Genomic DNA, 14,927 nt, shown 5'->3' on the forward strand with positions numbered 1-14,927 from the left:
GTTGCTAAGTCAATAACTATAAACTGCCTCCTAAGTTCTTATCTTTATGCCCATAGATGAATTCACTTCTCAGCCTTCAGCAGAGAAGCTTCTTATTGCAGTAGATGGGCATTACTGCAGAGACCTACAAGTAGTTGACATGCAGGGAAGAGAATGGTGTGCTCAGCTCTAAAGGGTATATCTGTATTATGCCCTCTTCTCCCACGACTCAGAGACCATCATAGAAAAGGAGTGGAGAGATTGTAAGAGCTAGACATCATGGCTATCTGCAATGAAATTATGTTCTGAACATGACAGCTCTATTGCATACATGAAGTCACAGCCACTGTGACAACACACACAAAATCTGCATAAGATCAAGCCAGACAAAAATCCCACTTTGGAGTGCAGAGGCAGGCAGTCAGTAAGCCATCATTAGCTCCCTTAGCTGAGGAGCTAAAAGCAACTGAGAGCTGCTGGGAGATGGCGAGTCCATTTCCTTAAGGGGTGTGGCCCCTGAGAGGCTACACATGCTCCAGTAGATGGTCCACGCACATACTGACAGCTCTAAGCAGACTCAGTTGGGAAGGAGTATTGGTGGGGGAAGGAATGGGGTGAATTTGATGATTTGTTTTTTTAAGACATAAAAATGAAATTTAAAAACAAATTTTTTGAACAGAAAAGAAGCCTTACTTCAATTGACAGTAACAGTAGAATTAATGAACTCTTTCTCATCCGTTTCCTCAGTCGCTGTAGATACTCATAGACCAGTTACTCATAAGAGGTTTAACAGTCTAGTATAAACCACATCCTCACGCACACAATGTCATGATTAGCATCTCCATGAATTCTCAAAGGTTGAAATTTTTTTAAAAAAAATTAAACTATTCTCATGGTTCTAATGTGTTTTTCTGTTAGGATAAGATACGATGACCAGGTGGGAAGAGTTTGTTTGGGCCTCACTTCCACGTCATAGTCCATCACTGAGTTAAGTCGGGGCCGAAACTGTAGGAGAAACTCAAGCAGAAACCACGGAATAATGCTGCTCACTGGTTTGCTCATTGCTCACACCCAGCCAGGAGTTTTGTTTTTCTACAAAGCTCAGGACTACCTGCCTGGGGATTGGGATGGTGCACAGATGGCCGGGCCCTCCTACATTCATCAAGACAATGCCCCAAATACATGTCCACAGCCAGTCTGATCAAGCCAATTCCTTAATGGCTGTTCCGTCTTCCTGGGTGACTCTAGGTTGGGGTTGATTTGGCAATCATAATTACCCAGGACACTCTAGTCCTTATCAACTTGGCACATGAACACATCCCTGTTACATCATAACATTTTCTTTCTTGTCTCCAAGATCTCATGTTAATATCATAACAGAAAACACCGTAGAACTTTAAAAAATCCTCTAGTCTCTAAAGTTTTCAATGCTTTAAAAATTCAAGGTCACTTTTCAGTGGGCTCTTATAAAATCAAAAACAAGTTTGACAACTTATTCTGAAAAGGAAGAACCAGAGCATAGGAGCAATCATACTTAAGCAAGACCAAAATCCACAGCAGAGTTCAAAGTCTGACATCTGAAACTCACTTACGATCTCCTGAGCTTCAAAGGGCTTGGGTCAAAACCCTCTTAATCTCTGCTCTCTGTAGAACGCACACCTTGTCCGGTAGGCTTAGCCAGGTTCCACTTCACACTTTCTACTGCCCTTGGTAGCCTGTCCAGAACCCTGGAATCGTTAACATTCTGGGGTCTCCCCTGCATCTGCGGCTTAACCTTCACCAGCCGCCTCTCAGAGCCTTCCTGGAGTAACTCCAAACCTGCCAGAAGGCACCGAGCCTCAGCTGCTCGACAGGCCCCATTCATGCCTTCAAACCAGTACCATACAGGCGACTCTTGCACTCTGACAAGTTCAGCTGTCACCCTGCGATGCCAACTTGGATCCCCTGAATCACAGCTTTTGTGTTCTGACTGTGAGAAAATACTTGCCAGAAGACTGCACGTCAGTTACGCTGATCTCGTATTAATCATGACTGAGTCTCAACCCCAGCTGACTAGCGTCCATTGTCTCTTTGCAACAGGTTTCACCTTAGTGATGCCGGTCTCTTGTTAATCACAACTGATTCCTCAGCCTCAGCCGACCAGCAATCCCAGATTCTTTATCCAAAATATCACACAAATGGCCTCAATAGTCTTTGCCTCCTTCTGAAACCTCACAATGCAAGCCTCCATTGTCTGCACGTCTCTCGTGGCCTTATCTTCCGAGCTCCCACTAGACCAAGTCCATTAAGCTCTGAGCACTCAATGGTTTTTTGTTTTTTCAGTTTAAAGTGCCAAAATCCTCCGCAATCCTCCAACAAAATAGTCAAAAGGCATAAAAAAAGCCGTACGGTCAGGTCCGTAATAGCTGCAACACCACTCCTGGTGGCAACATATGGTCTAGCTTGTATTTCTCTTGCTGTCGTGAAACACTGACCAAAAACTAAAACCAACTTGTGGAGGAACGGCTCTCCTTCCAGCTTCCACTTCCAGGTCACGATCCATCATTGAGCAAAGTCGGGGCAGAAACTGTGAGCTAATTAAAATGTAGTGACTTCATTTATTAAAATAAAAACGTTCCAGCTGTGCAACAATGCTTACACCACTATCTTTTTGTTGTTATTTGTTTGTCTGGGCTTTTTTCAAAAAATATTTATTTATTATGTATACAATATTCTGTCCATGTGTATGCCTGCAGGCCAGAAGAGGGCACCAGACCCCATTACAGATGGTTGTGAGCCACCATGTGGTTGCCGGGAATTGAACTCAGGACCTTTGGAAGAGCAGGCAATGCTCTTAACCACTGAGACATCTATCCAGCCCCCTGTTTTTGGCTTTTCAAGACAGGGTTTCTCTGTGTGTCCTTGGCTATCCTGGAACTCGCTCTGTAGACCAGGCTGGCCTCATAAATCACAGAGATGCGCCTGCCTCTGCCTCCTGAGTGCTGGCATTAAAGGCATGTGCCACCACCGCCCAGTTTTACCAGTATTATCTTGCATCCAGAGCTTTATTAGAATATTTCACACGCATGCTTCCAAAAACAGAACATTTCTGGGAGAGTCCCAGGAAACACGACTGCTTTCTCGACTCATCAAGCCATCTGATCCTCCACCATCTGCTCTTCCCTGCTTCTTTATAGTAGCAAAGCTGGCTAGGTAACAGCCGACTGTGAGTTTAGGGATGAGCGTACAAGACTAGAGATGCTCACAGCACAAGGCCAACTCCACAAATTCTGGAGTCAGCATCCAAAGCCCCTCCAGCACTTTCATTTCAGGACAGACTAGAGCAATTTATCTGATACTTCATTGGATATATACATATTATAATTATATATGTATAAATTATATATATAATTTCATGTATAAATATATATTTATATATAATTTTTAGTGAAATTGGCTTTGATTGAAAGCATTTGTGTCATAGGAAAAATATACGTCAAAAGCCACTCCTTGTTTTTTTTTTCCCCATTCTCCGTCATTTGCAGTCAGAATATCAGCAAGGCCATTTGAATAAAGGACATGCAAAAGTAGCAGCAGGGAAAAAAAGGGACAATGTACACAACTCAAATTCTCTCTCAAAGTAGTTCTTTGTTCCCTTTATTCTTCAGGCATTTGAACCTTAAGGATGTCATTTTGAAAGCATCTAAGACATGCAAAATTCTACAAACGCATTATGGAAATCAGCAGGATACCCAACGTTTATTTGGGTCAAGGCAGCCTAACTCCATCTCCACTCTTCTGGCAAATACAAAATCCCCAGAAAACCTTGATCAAATACAAATATCCCAAAGCTCTTTAGTCAAGACGCTCCCATATCCAGACACATCATTAACCTAAACATCATTTCAAACACTGAGACTGACCATGTGCTCTGATCTTTGAACAATGTCAAGATCACATCATTAAACTGAGCAGCACTCAGTACTGGAATCATAGCAAATTTATGTCCTTCTGTGGAATTCCCAGACTCTGGTGGCTTCAAAGAACTCATATAAGACAATGGGACTTTCTGGGAAAAAAAGAAGGGGATTTTTGAGACCTGTAGCATTCAGGAATGACAGATTTGCAACAGTGAAATTCTAAGAATTGTTTCTCTTCTACCACGACTCACATCCAGCTACAAGGCAGAGTTTATTGTGGGGAATTAGAATCTTTTTTTTTTTTTTTTTTTGATTTTCGAGACAGGGTTTCTCCGTAGCTTTTTTTTGGTTCCTGCCCTGGAACTAGCTCTGTAGACCAGGCTGGCCTCAAACTCACAGAGATCCACCTGCCTCTGCCTCCCGAGTGCTGGGATTAAAGGCGTGTGCCACCACCGCCCAGCACTAGAATCTTTGAACAAAGAAAACGGGCCAGGCATGGTGGTACAGGCCTTGTCATCTCAGTAATCTGGAGGTAGACACAGAAGGATCTCTAGTTCAAGACCAGCCTAGGATATATAAGATTCTGTCTCAGAACAAAAACCCAAACCAAAGGAGGGGATGTGAAGGAGAAGGGAGGGAACCCAGAAAAGGAGAAAATCAGACTCGTTAATTTGTTTCAGTGCAAATTAATTGCCTGATGTGCAAAGCCGTGGGCCCCATTCCCAGCATCACATATACCAGGCATCATGGCCATAAGCCTGTAATCCACACTCGGGAGATAGAGACAGGAGGGTCCAGAAGTTCAAGGACCTCCTTGAATATGTAGGGACTCTGAGGTCATTTGAGGCCAGCCTGGGATACACGACACCGTGTCTCAAAAACCAACCAACAAATATGTAAATAAATAAGCAAGCAAAGAAAACGTAAATTCTGTATTTACATGATCCTGTGTCCTGCTGTGTTATGAGTGATCCCACGATAGCAAAGGAGGAAGCTAGTTAAAAACTATATGCACAAGGCAGCTAGCAGACCTGTCTGACAAGTCCTTTCGTCCTTTCCCCTTCTTTATTGGGAAACACCTTTTCCCAAACGCCTCCAGCCAAGCAAGCTGCTTTTCACCTGCACCTGGATTAATTTACCACGACGCTGCCTGAAGACTTACTGCTTTCTCTTATTCACACGGAAAAAAAAAAAAAGGAGGCCAGAGGGGACTGAAAGAAATGTGGCTAAGTATCTGCCTGGCTCCTGCTTCACTCCTTGAATAATCTGAGTATTATTTGTGGGAAATGCTTATCACGACACTGCCAGTGTCCAGCTTCGAGCGTCAGTCTGAAATTACCAGCAAAATTCCTGCCTATCAGTCGCCACCTAGGGGGCGAAAGCAACCTTTACACCAGAGTGTACTCGGGTTTCTGAGCGCATGGCTCCCAACCTTTCTAAAACCCCAAGGTGAAATTCTTTGAATCCAAGTCCCATGAAATAGGATATATTACCCAATACCTTCTGTGGGAAATGTGTCAAAGAAGGGAATATCACAAAGGCCACGCTTCATGGGAACTCTTCATGACGAGCACCGTGCTGTGGCATCCTAAGGCGGGGACACTGTCAGAGAGAAACAGGTACAAAGTCAAAAGTGAATAAAGTAATTCACAAATTTAAGTAACCCAACTGTTTATCATGCTCACCACCGACAGCTTGTGAGGTTTATGCTGTTGCCCCCACACACTGCCACTCTCTGAGCTTTGCGCCCGCTTGACTAACAATTCCAGAGATTGCTATGCAAACATTACATACAGAGAGATTCTATATGGGGTGACTAGGGCTTTAGTTAGTGCCCCACTTAGCTTTGACTGCCTACTTGTTATAATCTACAGTCGCCTGAGAGGAAACCCTCAGTTGAGGAGTTTCCTAGATCAGAATGACCTATGGGGTATGTCTGTGGGGGCTTGTTTTGCTTAGTAATGAAGGTAGGAGGGTCCAGCCCACTGCAGGCAACACCACCCCTAGGCAATGGGTCTTGGGTTCTGGAAGAAAGCTAGCTGAGCATGGGCTTGTGAGTGAGCTAGCAAGCTATCCTCCTCCATGGTCTCTGCTTCCGATTCCGGTCTGGGGATCCTACCTTAACTTCTCTCAAGAATAGATTGGGACTCGGCAGGAAGCCAAATAAGCCCCTTCCTCCCCAAAATTGCTTTCTGTCATAGTGTCTTATCACAGTCACAGAATGAAACCAGAACAGTTAGCTCTCCCTTCCCATTTAGGGATCTATGTTTTTCTTTTCCCCTGAGAGTGTTTCCCGATGTAGCCCTGGTTAGCCTGGAATTAACTGTGCAGCCCAGGCCGGCTTTGAGCTCACCATCTTCCTGCCTTGCCCTCTTACTATTAGAATTACAGGCCGGAGTCATCATGCCTGGCTCCTTTTTTTAAATTCCCCTGAAAGAGCATTACTCTAGACTATTATTATAAGAATGAACACTTAGCATAAAAAGCTCTGTACAAAGCTTTTTTAAATTGTTTCTTCAAAATACACTATGACAAAGGTTAGGAATAATCATACACAACTACATCACCTATTGTCAAATTGCTCTCCTGGAACATCAAGCCAAAGAATCAGGCCATCAGCAGAATCACTGAGCCTGATTCCTTTCCAGCCCTTCTCACACTGGATCATTATCATTTTAGGTATGAGGCCTAGGCTAGTATATTTTGGCACCCCGAAGCACCTTTAATTTGCATTTAATTTTATGTGGGCTGAAGCTCTGCCAACCTGAGATTCATATTCAACTGCCTATTCATTGTCTCCAGTGGAATTTTTCCTTGGTATCTCAGCCAAACAAGTGCACCCGAACTCTTAATTCCCAGCCCCAAACCTGCCCTCCACTTCCCACTAGCTCCCTCCCACCCAGTAATTAGCACTTTCCTGAGTATAGGCACCTCCACCCAGAGGATCGGGCTGAAAACCCGGGAGTTACCCTCCCTTCCTCTCCACTTCAATCCCTTCACCAACAACACATGTTCCAAACCCATTTCCCCATTGCTGCTACCTCCTAGGTCTAATGCCTCGTTGCCCTAACCCAAATCATGTTGGCAACTTCCTAACTAGCCTTTCTGCTTCCATCCCTAGATAAGAGCCGACATGATTTAAAATCAAAACTTTTGCATAATTTTGGAGACAGGCATGCCCTCTGTAGCCCAGACTGGCCTAAAGTTCAAAATGTAACCCAGGCTGACCTCACAGCAATCCTCCTGCTCACAGTAATGTGTCTTGTGTGTGTGCCACCATGCCTGACTTTAAACACCCTAAGCCAAACCATGTCAGACATCTGCTCGAAACCCTCCAGTGGCTTTAAAGGAAATCTCAATTTCTCGCCTTTGAAATATGGCCTCAGCCTCCTTCCTTCTACTCATTTCACCTCATTGTCCCCTCCTGAATTCTCCATCTTAGTTCTATTGGCATCTTTACTGGACACAAATTCATTAGCTATAACACTTAAGGCTTTCACACTGTGTCTCTTCTATGGAACATGTTTGCCCCAACCGAGATCTGTTCATGCCTGATTCCTTTTTGGGGGGAGAAGGATTTGACTCAAAAGTCTAGTCTCCTCAGAGATGCTATCCCTGGACAACCAAAAGAGCACTGATCTCACAACATCAGTGCTACCCGATCATAATGTGTTTGGGTTTGCATCTCCTTTCCTTCCTTCCCTCAACTGTAAGTTTCGTGAGAGCAAGAATCACATGTCTGCTTCCCTAATATCACCTCAGAGCCTGGGACAATTAGAAGAGAGGAGAAACTCAATAAGGCTAAAGCTGAGTTAAACAGAAACTTTGCCCGACAGCTCCTTTTCAAAGGTATTACTTCTGTATTTAGAATGCGGATACCAGTTTCTCAAAGCCAAGGGTGCAATGGTAATGCAGGCTAGCATGCCCTTTTAGACTAGAGCTGTTAACACTAATGGACACTGAGAGTAACTGAGGTGTACCTACCAATCACCTACTCAGACACATTGGGAGCTGTAGTGATGAGTCGTATTGAGTTCACTCTCAAAGACCTGAGTCTAAAAAGAGAGAGAGATTAGGACAGATGACTGGAATCTGATGCACAAAATGCCAGAAGAGGACTAGAACACTTCGTGCCACAGAACAGCAAGGATACTATTAACATTTGTTCATAAGAAATGAATGTCAATCTCAAGGTCCAAATCAGGAGCAGAAGGAGAGAGAGCACGAGCAAGGAACTCAGGACCGCGAGGGGTGCACCCACACACTGAGACAATGGGGATGTTCTATCGGGAACTCACCAAGGCCAGCTGGCCTGGGTCTGAAAAAGCCTGGGATAAAACCGGACTCACTGAACATAGCGGACAATGAGGACTGAGTAGTCAAGAACAATGGCAATGGGTTTTTGATCCTACTGCACGCACTGGCTTTGTGGGAGCCTAGGCAGTTTGGATGCTTACCTTACTAGACCTGGATGGAGGTGAGTGGTCCTTGGACTTCCCACAGGGCAGGGAACCCTGATAGCTCTTTGGGCTGACGAGGGAGGGGGACTTGATTGGGGGAGGGGGAGGGAAATGGGAGGCAGTGGCGGGGAAGAGACAGAAATCTTTAATAAATAAATAATTTTTTTAAAAAAAGAAATGAATGTCAGACTCTAGAATGTGCTTTGTAGGTTTTAAATGTGCCACAATTGCTCCCTTCAAGAGGAATGATATGTGCATGAGAACAATTTTAGATTGCCAGTGGTGGTGGCGCACACCTTTAATCCCAGCACGCAGGAGGCAGATCCAGGTGGATCATTGTAAATTCAAGGCCAGCGTGGTCTACAAGAGCTAGTTCCAGGACAGTTAGGACTGCTACACAAAAAAACCCTGTCTCGAGAAACCAAAAAAAAAAAAAAAAAACCAAACAAACAAAAAGTAATAGGTGCACCACTATGCATGGCTCTTAAAAAACATTTTTTTAAAAATCTAATAATTTTTTTAAAAAAAGAACAATTTTAGTTGTCATAACAATTGTCCCAGGAAGGTGCATCTTCACTATTTGGTAAGCAGAGGGGCCACTAATGCTAAATGCCCTGCAGTTCCTGGGCAGACTGGCATAATGTTGTCTAGTGCCAACACAAAATGGCTTATCCCTTTCTAGAACATAGAGTACTTTCACGGCTGGCAAGATAGTTGAGTGGGTAAAGTATACAAGCAGCGACCACACAAGTATGAGGATGTGCGTTCAGATGCCCATAATTCCTGCATATCTGGACAAGTACCATGTGTCTGTAACCCCGATGTTGCTCTGGTAAGATGGGAGATAGAGGCAAGAGACTCCTCAGAAGCTCAAGGAGCAGCTAGGCTGACAAAGGAAATAGGAAACAGCATGAGACTCTGTCTTAAAAACAAGGTAGAAATTAAGGACTGATATCCAAGGTTGCCTTTTGGCGGCCACGCATGTCGCAGCATGCATGTACTCTCCTCTCACCCATGAACAAACACATACATCCTACAAATATCTACACAGAAGATTTAAATCTTTCAGAGATCGAGATGAATAAATTTAGCATGCTATTCTTTCAAACACTTCTTGATTTTTAAGGTAATAATATAACTACATCGTTCCCCCTTCCCTTTCCTCCCTCCAAACTTGCATGCTATTTTTAATTGTTTTTCTTCTGTTTTTACCCTGAACTGTTTTTTTTTATATAACATTTTGACCCAGATCCTATATTCATTCAGTATGCAATAGAAAGAAAACCGGAGTCTAAGAAAAGAATAGAAAATAAAGATTCAGCGGAAAGTATCATAATATAACCGGGCCTGAGGAAAAGAAGCTGCCCACGGATGATGCTCAGTTTCTATCAACGATGCCTGCATCATCCCTGCATGCTACGATTATGTTCACTTCACATAGACAGTGCTGTGGGAGGTCGGCTGACAATTTCCTGATTACATGGTAAGGCAAGAAGATAATCTTCAATCGGAATCTTTCTAGGTGGGGCTTCTTTCCCTTGGGCAGAAGTCCAGGGACTACAGGGCTACCAGGAATGAAATGCAGAGACAGGACAGGACATCACTCAGCTCCCCCCAGCTACAGGAGTCCAATCTGGAAAGCTCTGACTTTTCTGGGTGAAACAACCCAGACCTTCTAGAATTTCAAGATAAGCTAAAGATCTTGATTTCTACTGAGATCTGCAGCTTTTCAATGTGGGCCATCCCCAGATTTAATTGCTTTTTCAAGCAGTATAGGCTATTGAGCATGGTGGCTCACATGCACCCTTAATCCCAGCACTTAGAAGGCAGAGGCAGGTGGATATCCGTGAGTTCAAGTCCAGCCTGGACTACAAGTTAATGCCCTGTATCAAAAATGAAACAAAACAAAAATCAAGTAGTATAGATTAGAGCCTATACATTAAGGCAAGAATCTGCTCAACTGTATACATTTGGTACTCCCTAAGAATTTAGGAATAACAAAGACAATTATTAAATATACTCACACCTGAACAAGACTCTCAAAAAAAAGGAGAGAGAAATAGGTTCAGGGACCCAGGTAGGTCACACCAGATAACTGGGACTACTTTTGTCACAGTCTTCCTTGTTCAAACAGTCTCAACATGCCAGGCTGAGGAGAGATGGCTCAGTGAGTGGGCAAAACATTTATCATGCAAGAGTGGAGGGCCTGTGTTCAGATCTCCAGAACCTACTAAAGATAGGCGTGGCCGACATGTCGGTAGTGCCAGTGTCCCTGTAGTGAGCCAATCCCTGGAAGCTCCCAGGATAGCTAGCCTGCCATGCCCAGGTCTGAACAACAAAAAACACTCTAAAACAAAGCAGACGTAAGGGAGGGTAACTGGGGCTGCCTTCTGAGCTTTACACTTTTTCTGTGACGTGCACACATGCTCACACACAACATAAAGAATTTCTCAGCATCCTCGATTTATTACTGTATCAAATCGCAAACTCCCCTCAAGACACTAAAAACAAGACCCTCCCCACCTCAGCACCCCTAGCCTGCATCCTACCCCTAGGTGCACTGGCCCATTTTAGATGAGCCAGTCTTCCTTGAGGTCTTTAAAAGATGCAGAGCTTCTCACCAGTTATCCCCTCCCAATACAAATTTTCCCCAGCCTTCAAAGTCCTCTTCACAAAACTATGATAGAAAAAAAAAACAAAAACAAAAACAAAACAGCAGCCAAAACTACCTTCAAAAGCAAGTAGTCCTGGTTTTAAATCCCACCTCTGGCGCCAAAAAGCTAGGCGGTTTTCTTGGGTTTGTTACCTAAATTCTGTGAACTGTAGAAGATCCCTGTGGAGTATCCCTTATCCAGAATGGTGGCGATCGCAAGGATCTATATATAAGGAGACATCTTGAGGGTGGACACACAGAGCTCATTTATGCTTACCGTGCAGGTTTGCTGTGTAGCCTCTAGGTCATTTTATTTACTGAAGCTTTGTTTTACAGCCGCCCTATCATATGACAGCATACGTGGACTTTTCCACTTGTGGCATCATGACAATATGCAAAAAGTTACAGATTTTGGAACGTTTGAAATTTCCGAGTTTTGGATTCAAGTTACTCAAATCCCTAATAGTGACTAGCGCTTACCTTACAAGGATTTTCCTTCTTTTTATCTTTTACATGTGTATAAGGCAGGCTGTCATGTGCCTCAGGGTAGCCTCCAACTCTCTATCTAGCTAAGGATGACCTTAATTCTTCTGTTTCCACCTTCTGAGTGCTAGAATAATAAGCTGCCATGCCCACTCTTTCCTCATATACACACATACGTACACACACGCATGCATATATATGAGTTTTGAAGAATCACACGAAATGATGCAAATCAGGTACTTAACCCCAAGCACTCGATTAATATGAGCCTTATTATTATTACAGCGACTCAATAAGTCACTGGCTTTCTTTCTTTATATTCCCCAGTTCTTACACTGCCTCTTCTGAAAAATAAGCCCCTGGATTTCACACAGTCCATGATGGCTCCCACTGGGGCCCAGGTATTAGGCTGCCTCCATCTGCAAGTGAGCTTCAAAGCTTCTTGAAAGGCCATGAGTATCCTGGAAGCCACAACAAAAAACTTCTGTCGACCTGAATGGACAGTGAATCAGAATTCTTAGACTACTACCTCGGAAAAAAGTCAGCAAAGACTCTTCTCTCCGCTGCTGACAGTTCACGGCTTCGGGGGGGAAGAAGTGTCGTTTTCTTTACAGGCCTACCCTGCTCCAGTGGATGATTCCCCACCATGAATATACAGGCAACACTGTATGGGGTGTTTGTTTAAAGGACTTGATATTGGGAAGATCTGAGAAGAATTAGGGGAAGAACAGGGGTAAATAAGATTAAAACACTTTGCGTGTATGTATGAAATTCCCAAAGGATTAACAAAAATGTTGTTTATTTTAAAGAATTCTATAATTATACTTAAAGTAAGATTGTTTTTCCATCCTGAAAAACAAAAGTTCCTTTTTTTCTGGCAAAAGCAGGGGTACTTACTGGGAAAACAAATGCATAGCTAGTCTTAGCAGCACAGTGCTTCAATCTCTCTCTCTCTCTCTCTCTCTCTCTCTCTCTCTCTCTCTCCCCCCAACACCACCATTTTGTATTGCCTGATCTTCAAATCCACATTTCCTAAGCTACAAGCCTCGCCATTTTTCTAATACTGGAGATGACACACGAAGCCAGTAAAAGGCTACACTTTACCTGAATGTGTGATAGCAAAAACTAGACAAAAGGGGCACACTCCAGGTGTGATCCTGGGGTCCACCTACTGCAGAAGAGGGTCTCTGCATGCCCTATCCTCTACCTTATGATTCCTCGTCAAGTCAGCCCCAAGCATCCTCTCCTGCGGGTAGCAGCTGGCATTCCCTGGGCACCGGTGCCTGGAGGCTTATTCCACTGTTCTGTGTGCTGCACAAGAACTGAAGTAAGAAATACTTTCATGTGAGTTACCCGATGCTTCAAGTTACTCCATCCTTTTGAGAGGACACATTCCACACACAGGAATACAAAAAACAGAGCACAGAAAAATGTGGCTACTAGCATCTCACATGCTTAAAATTTCTTCTTTTAAAAGTACCGAATCTGAGAGACCACAACTACATTTTCGCAAATGAAAAAGTCATCCCTACCAATTATACTGCACAACCTTACATTCTTTCAACAGTATGAGGTTTCAAAATCAGGGCTGAGGCAGGAGGAACCCCGGGCAAAATGGGTACCATCTTTGAGACCCTGTGGCAAATAATAAGGCCCCGGTGGCCCCCATGCTGGATTCCAGGGTTCCAATCAACACAAGTCACCCCTTAGAGTTAGTGACATTCAAAAAGTACTCAGGGAGTAATTGGCTTCAACTAAAATCTCAACAAGCAGCTGATAAACGTAAAGAAGGCACCAGTCCCAGTGACCAACACGCTCAGGCATACCAGTACCCACAGTATGAGTGACCCCTGACCCTCCTGCCCTTCGACCCAAGCTCAAGACTGCACTCCAAAGGCTTTTGAGGGTGACCCTGCTTTCTTGATCAAATTAGAAGTAGTTTAATTCCACCCACACTAGGAACCTCAAGCTTAGATTCAAGTCCCCGAAGTCAAGGTCCTAGTCGTCAACAGAGGGCAGAGGCAACGGACCCTTGCTAGTGGTTAACTAAATGATGAATGTCAGGGGAACAGGTTGAGGAACCGGAGCACTTGGCTCAGGCGTCCATTAAGGGAGGACATCCTTTGGCTTTCCTTAAGCAATCTAGTGCACCCTATGGGAAAGCTTCCAGTGACCTCGGCTGCAGCAACGGCCACAGCGCCCCCTAGTGCGACACCGAGCCCCAAGAGAGCAGCTTGACGAATCCAAGGGGGAAAGCCTAGGGGTGTCCCTAGAAAACCAGACTCCAGCTAGCGCTGGCCTGGCTACCCGGTCCTCTCAGAAGCCCCTCCCCAGTGCTCATTCAGAGTCCCGCGCGGAGCCAGCCCGCCAGGCACCCACGACTCTTGTAGGCCAGGGCGGCCGGCCAACCGGGACGCAGAAGGACGCGGCCGCCTAGTCGGTAAGCAGAACTGGGGGCATTTACCGGGCGCCTGGGCAGCCGCTCTACCTCCACGCTTGGCTCCGCTGGGATAGCGGAGCCGCCACAGCTCCTGTTGCCGCCTCCCTCCAGCCGCCGCAGTGTCAACCATCAACGCTCCTGGTCGCTCTCTGGGACTGCTGCGGGCGAGGCCAGCTGTTGAATGGCTCAGGGCGGGACACCAAGGCGTCCTCGCCGCATCCAAGCAGGCGAAGCAAGTGCGCGTGCCCGTGCCAACGCCCCGCTGCAAGCCCCGGGAGCTTCCTGGTGGATGCTTCCTGGATCCTGGCGGGGGGCTGCCGGGATGCGGGCTCACAAGCCCGCAAGCTCGCTCCCCTCGGTGGGCTCTTGTGCTGAACCTCTCCTCGTGAGCTCCGCCCCCTTCGCTGCCATCCCTCAACTTGCCGGCAGAACCAATAGCAACCACAGACTAGATCCGCCCCTTGGATTTCCCCAGGGCCAATCGCCTTCTCCTAAGCAAACATTCTAATAACCCCGCCCCTCCGGGGCAGCAAAGCTGGGACCAAAGTTAATACCTTTGCGAGGGTCTGACCAGCCCAAAGTTTTGTCCAGGTTTACTCACCTCCCTCCATGACGGGATTTAGAGACTGTAACCACCACCACCTCAGATCCCTGGCACAGTTGTAAAAGCTGGGATGTGGCAAGGTGAACCCGTGAGCCCTTCGCCAGGGAAAGCCAGGGAAATAGGCATAGGGCAGGAGGTGGAGATAGGTGGCTTCCCGGACCTTGCTGGCCAGCCAGTGTAGCCAATTGGTGACTTTCAGGTTCAGCCAGAGACCTTGGCTCACAAAATAAGGTGCAAAGCAATGAGGAAGACACCAACACTGACCTCTGGCCTCCACACACTTGCACACGTACACACAATGAGAGAGAGAGAGAGAGAGAGAGAGAGAGAGAGAGAGAGAGAGAGAGAAAGGGAGGGAGGGAGGGAGGGAGGGAGGGAGGGAGGGAGGGAGGGAGGGAGAGAACAGCCT

General features: G+C 45.5%; 1 protein-coding gene across 1 annotated transcript in view; it reads right to left on the minus strand.

Annotated features, from left to right (window-relative positions):
- LOC121444702 (A-kinase anchor protein 17B-like) overlaps nt 1-14,008 on the minus strand; it is a 33,480-nt gene extending 19,472 nt beyond the window's left edge. The window contains exons 1-2 of the mRNA XM_041646606.1: nt 13,939-14,008; nt 5,379-5,480 (exon numbers count right to left, since the gene is read on the minus strand). The gene's annotated coding sequence lies outside the window, so the exon portion shown is untranslated. The remainder of the gene's footprint in view (nt 1-5,378; nt 5,481-13,938) is intronic.
- Between the last annotated feature and the right edge of the window lie 919 nt (nt 14,009-14,927).

Source organism: Microtus oregoni, unplaced genomic scaffold (assembly GCF_018167655.1).
Source record: "Microtus oregoni isolate MIOR12 unplaced genomic scaffold, Mior012 000138F_ref0000102, whole genome shotgun sequence".
Lineage (NCBI taxonomy): Eukaryota > Metazoa > Chordata > Mammalia > Rodentia > Cricetidae > Microtus > Microtus oregoni.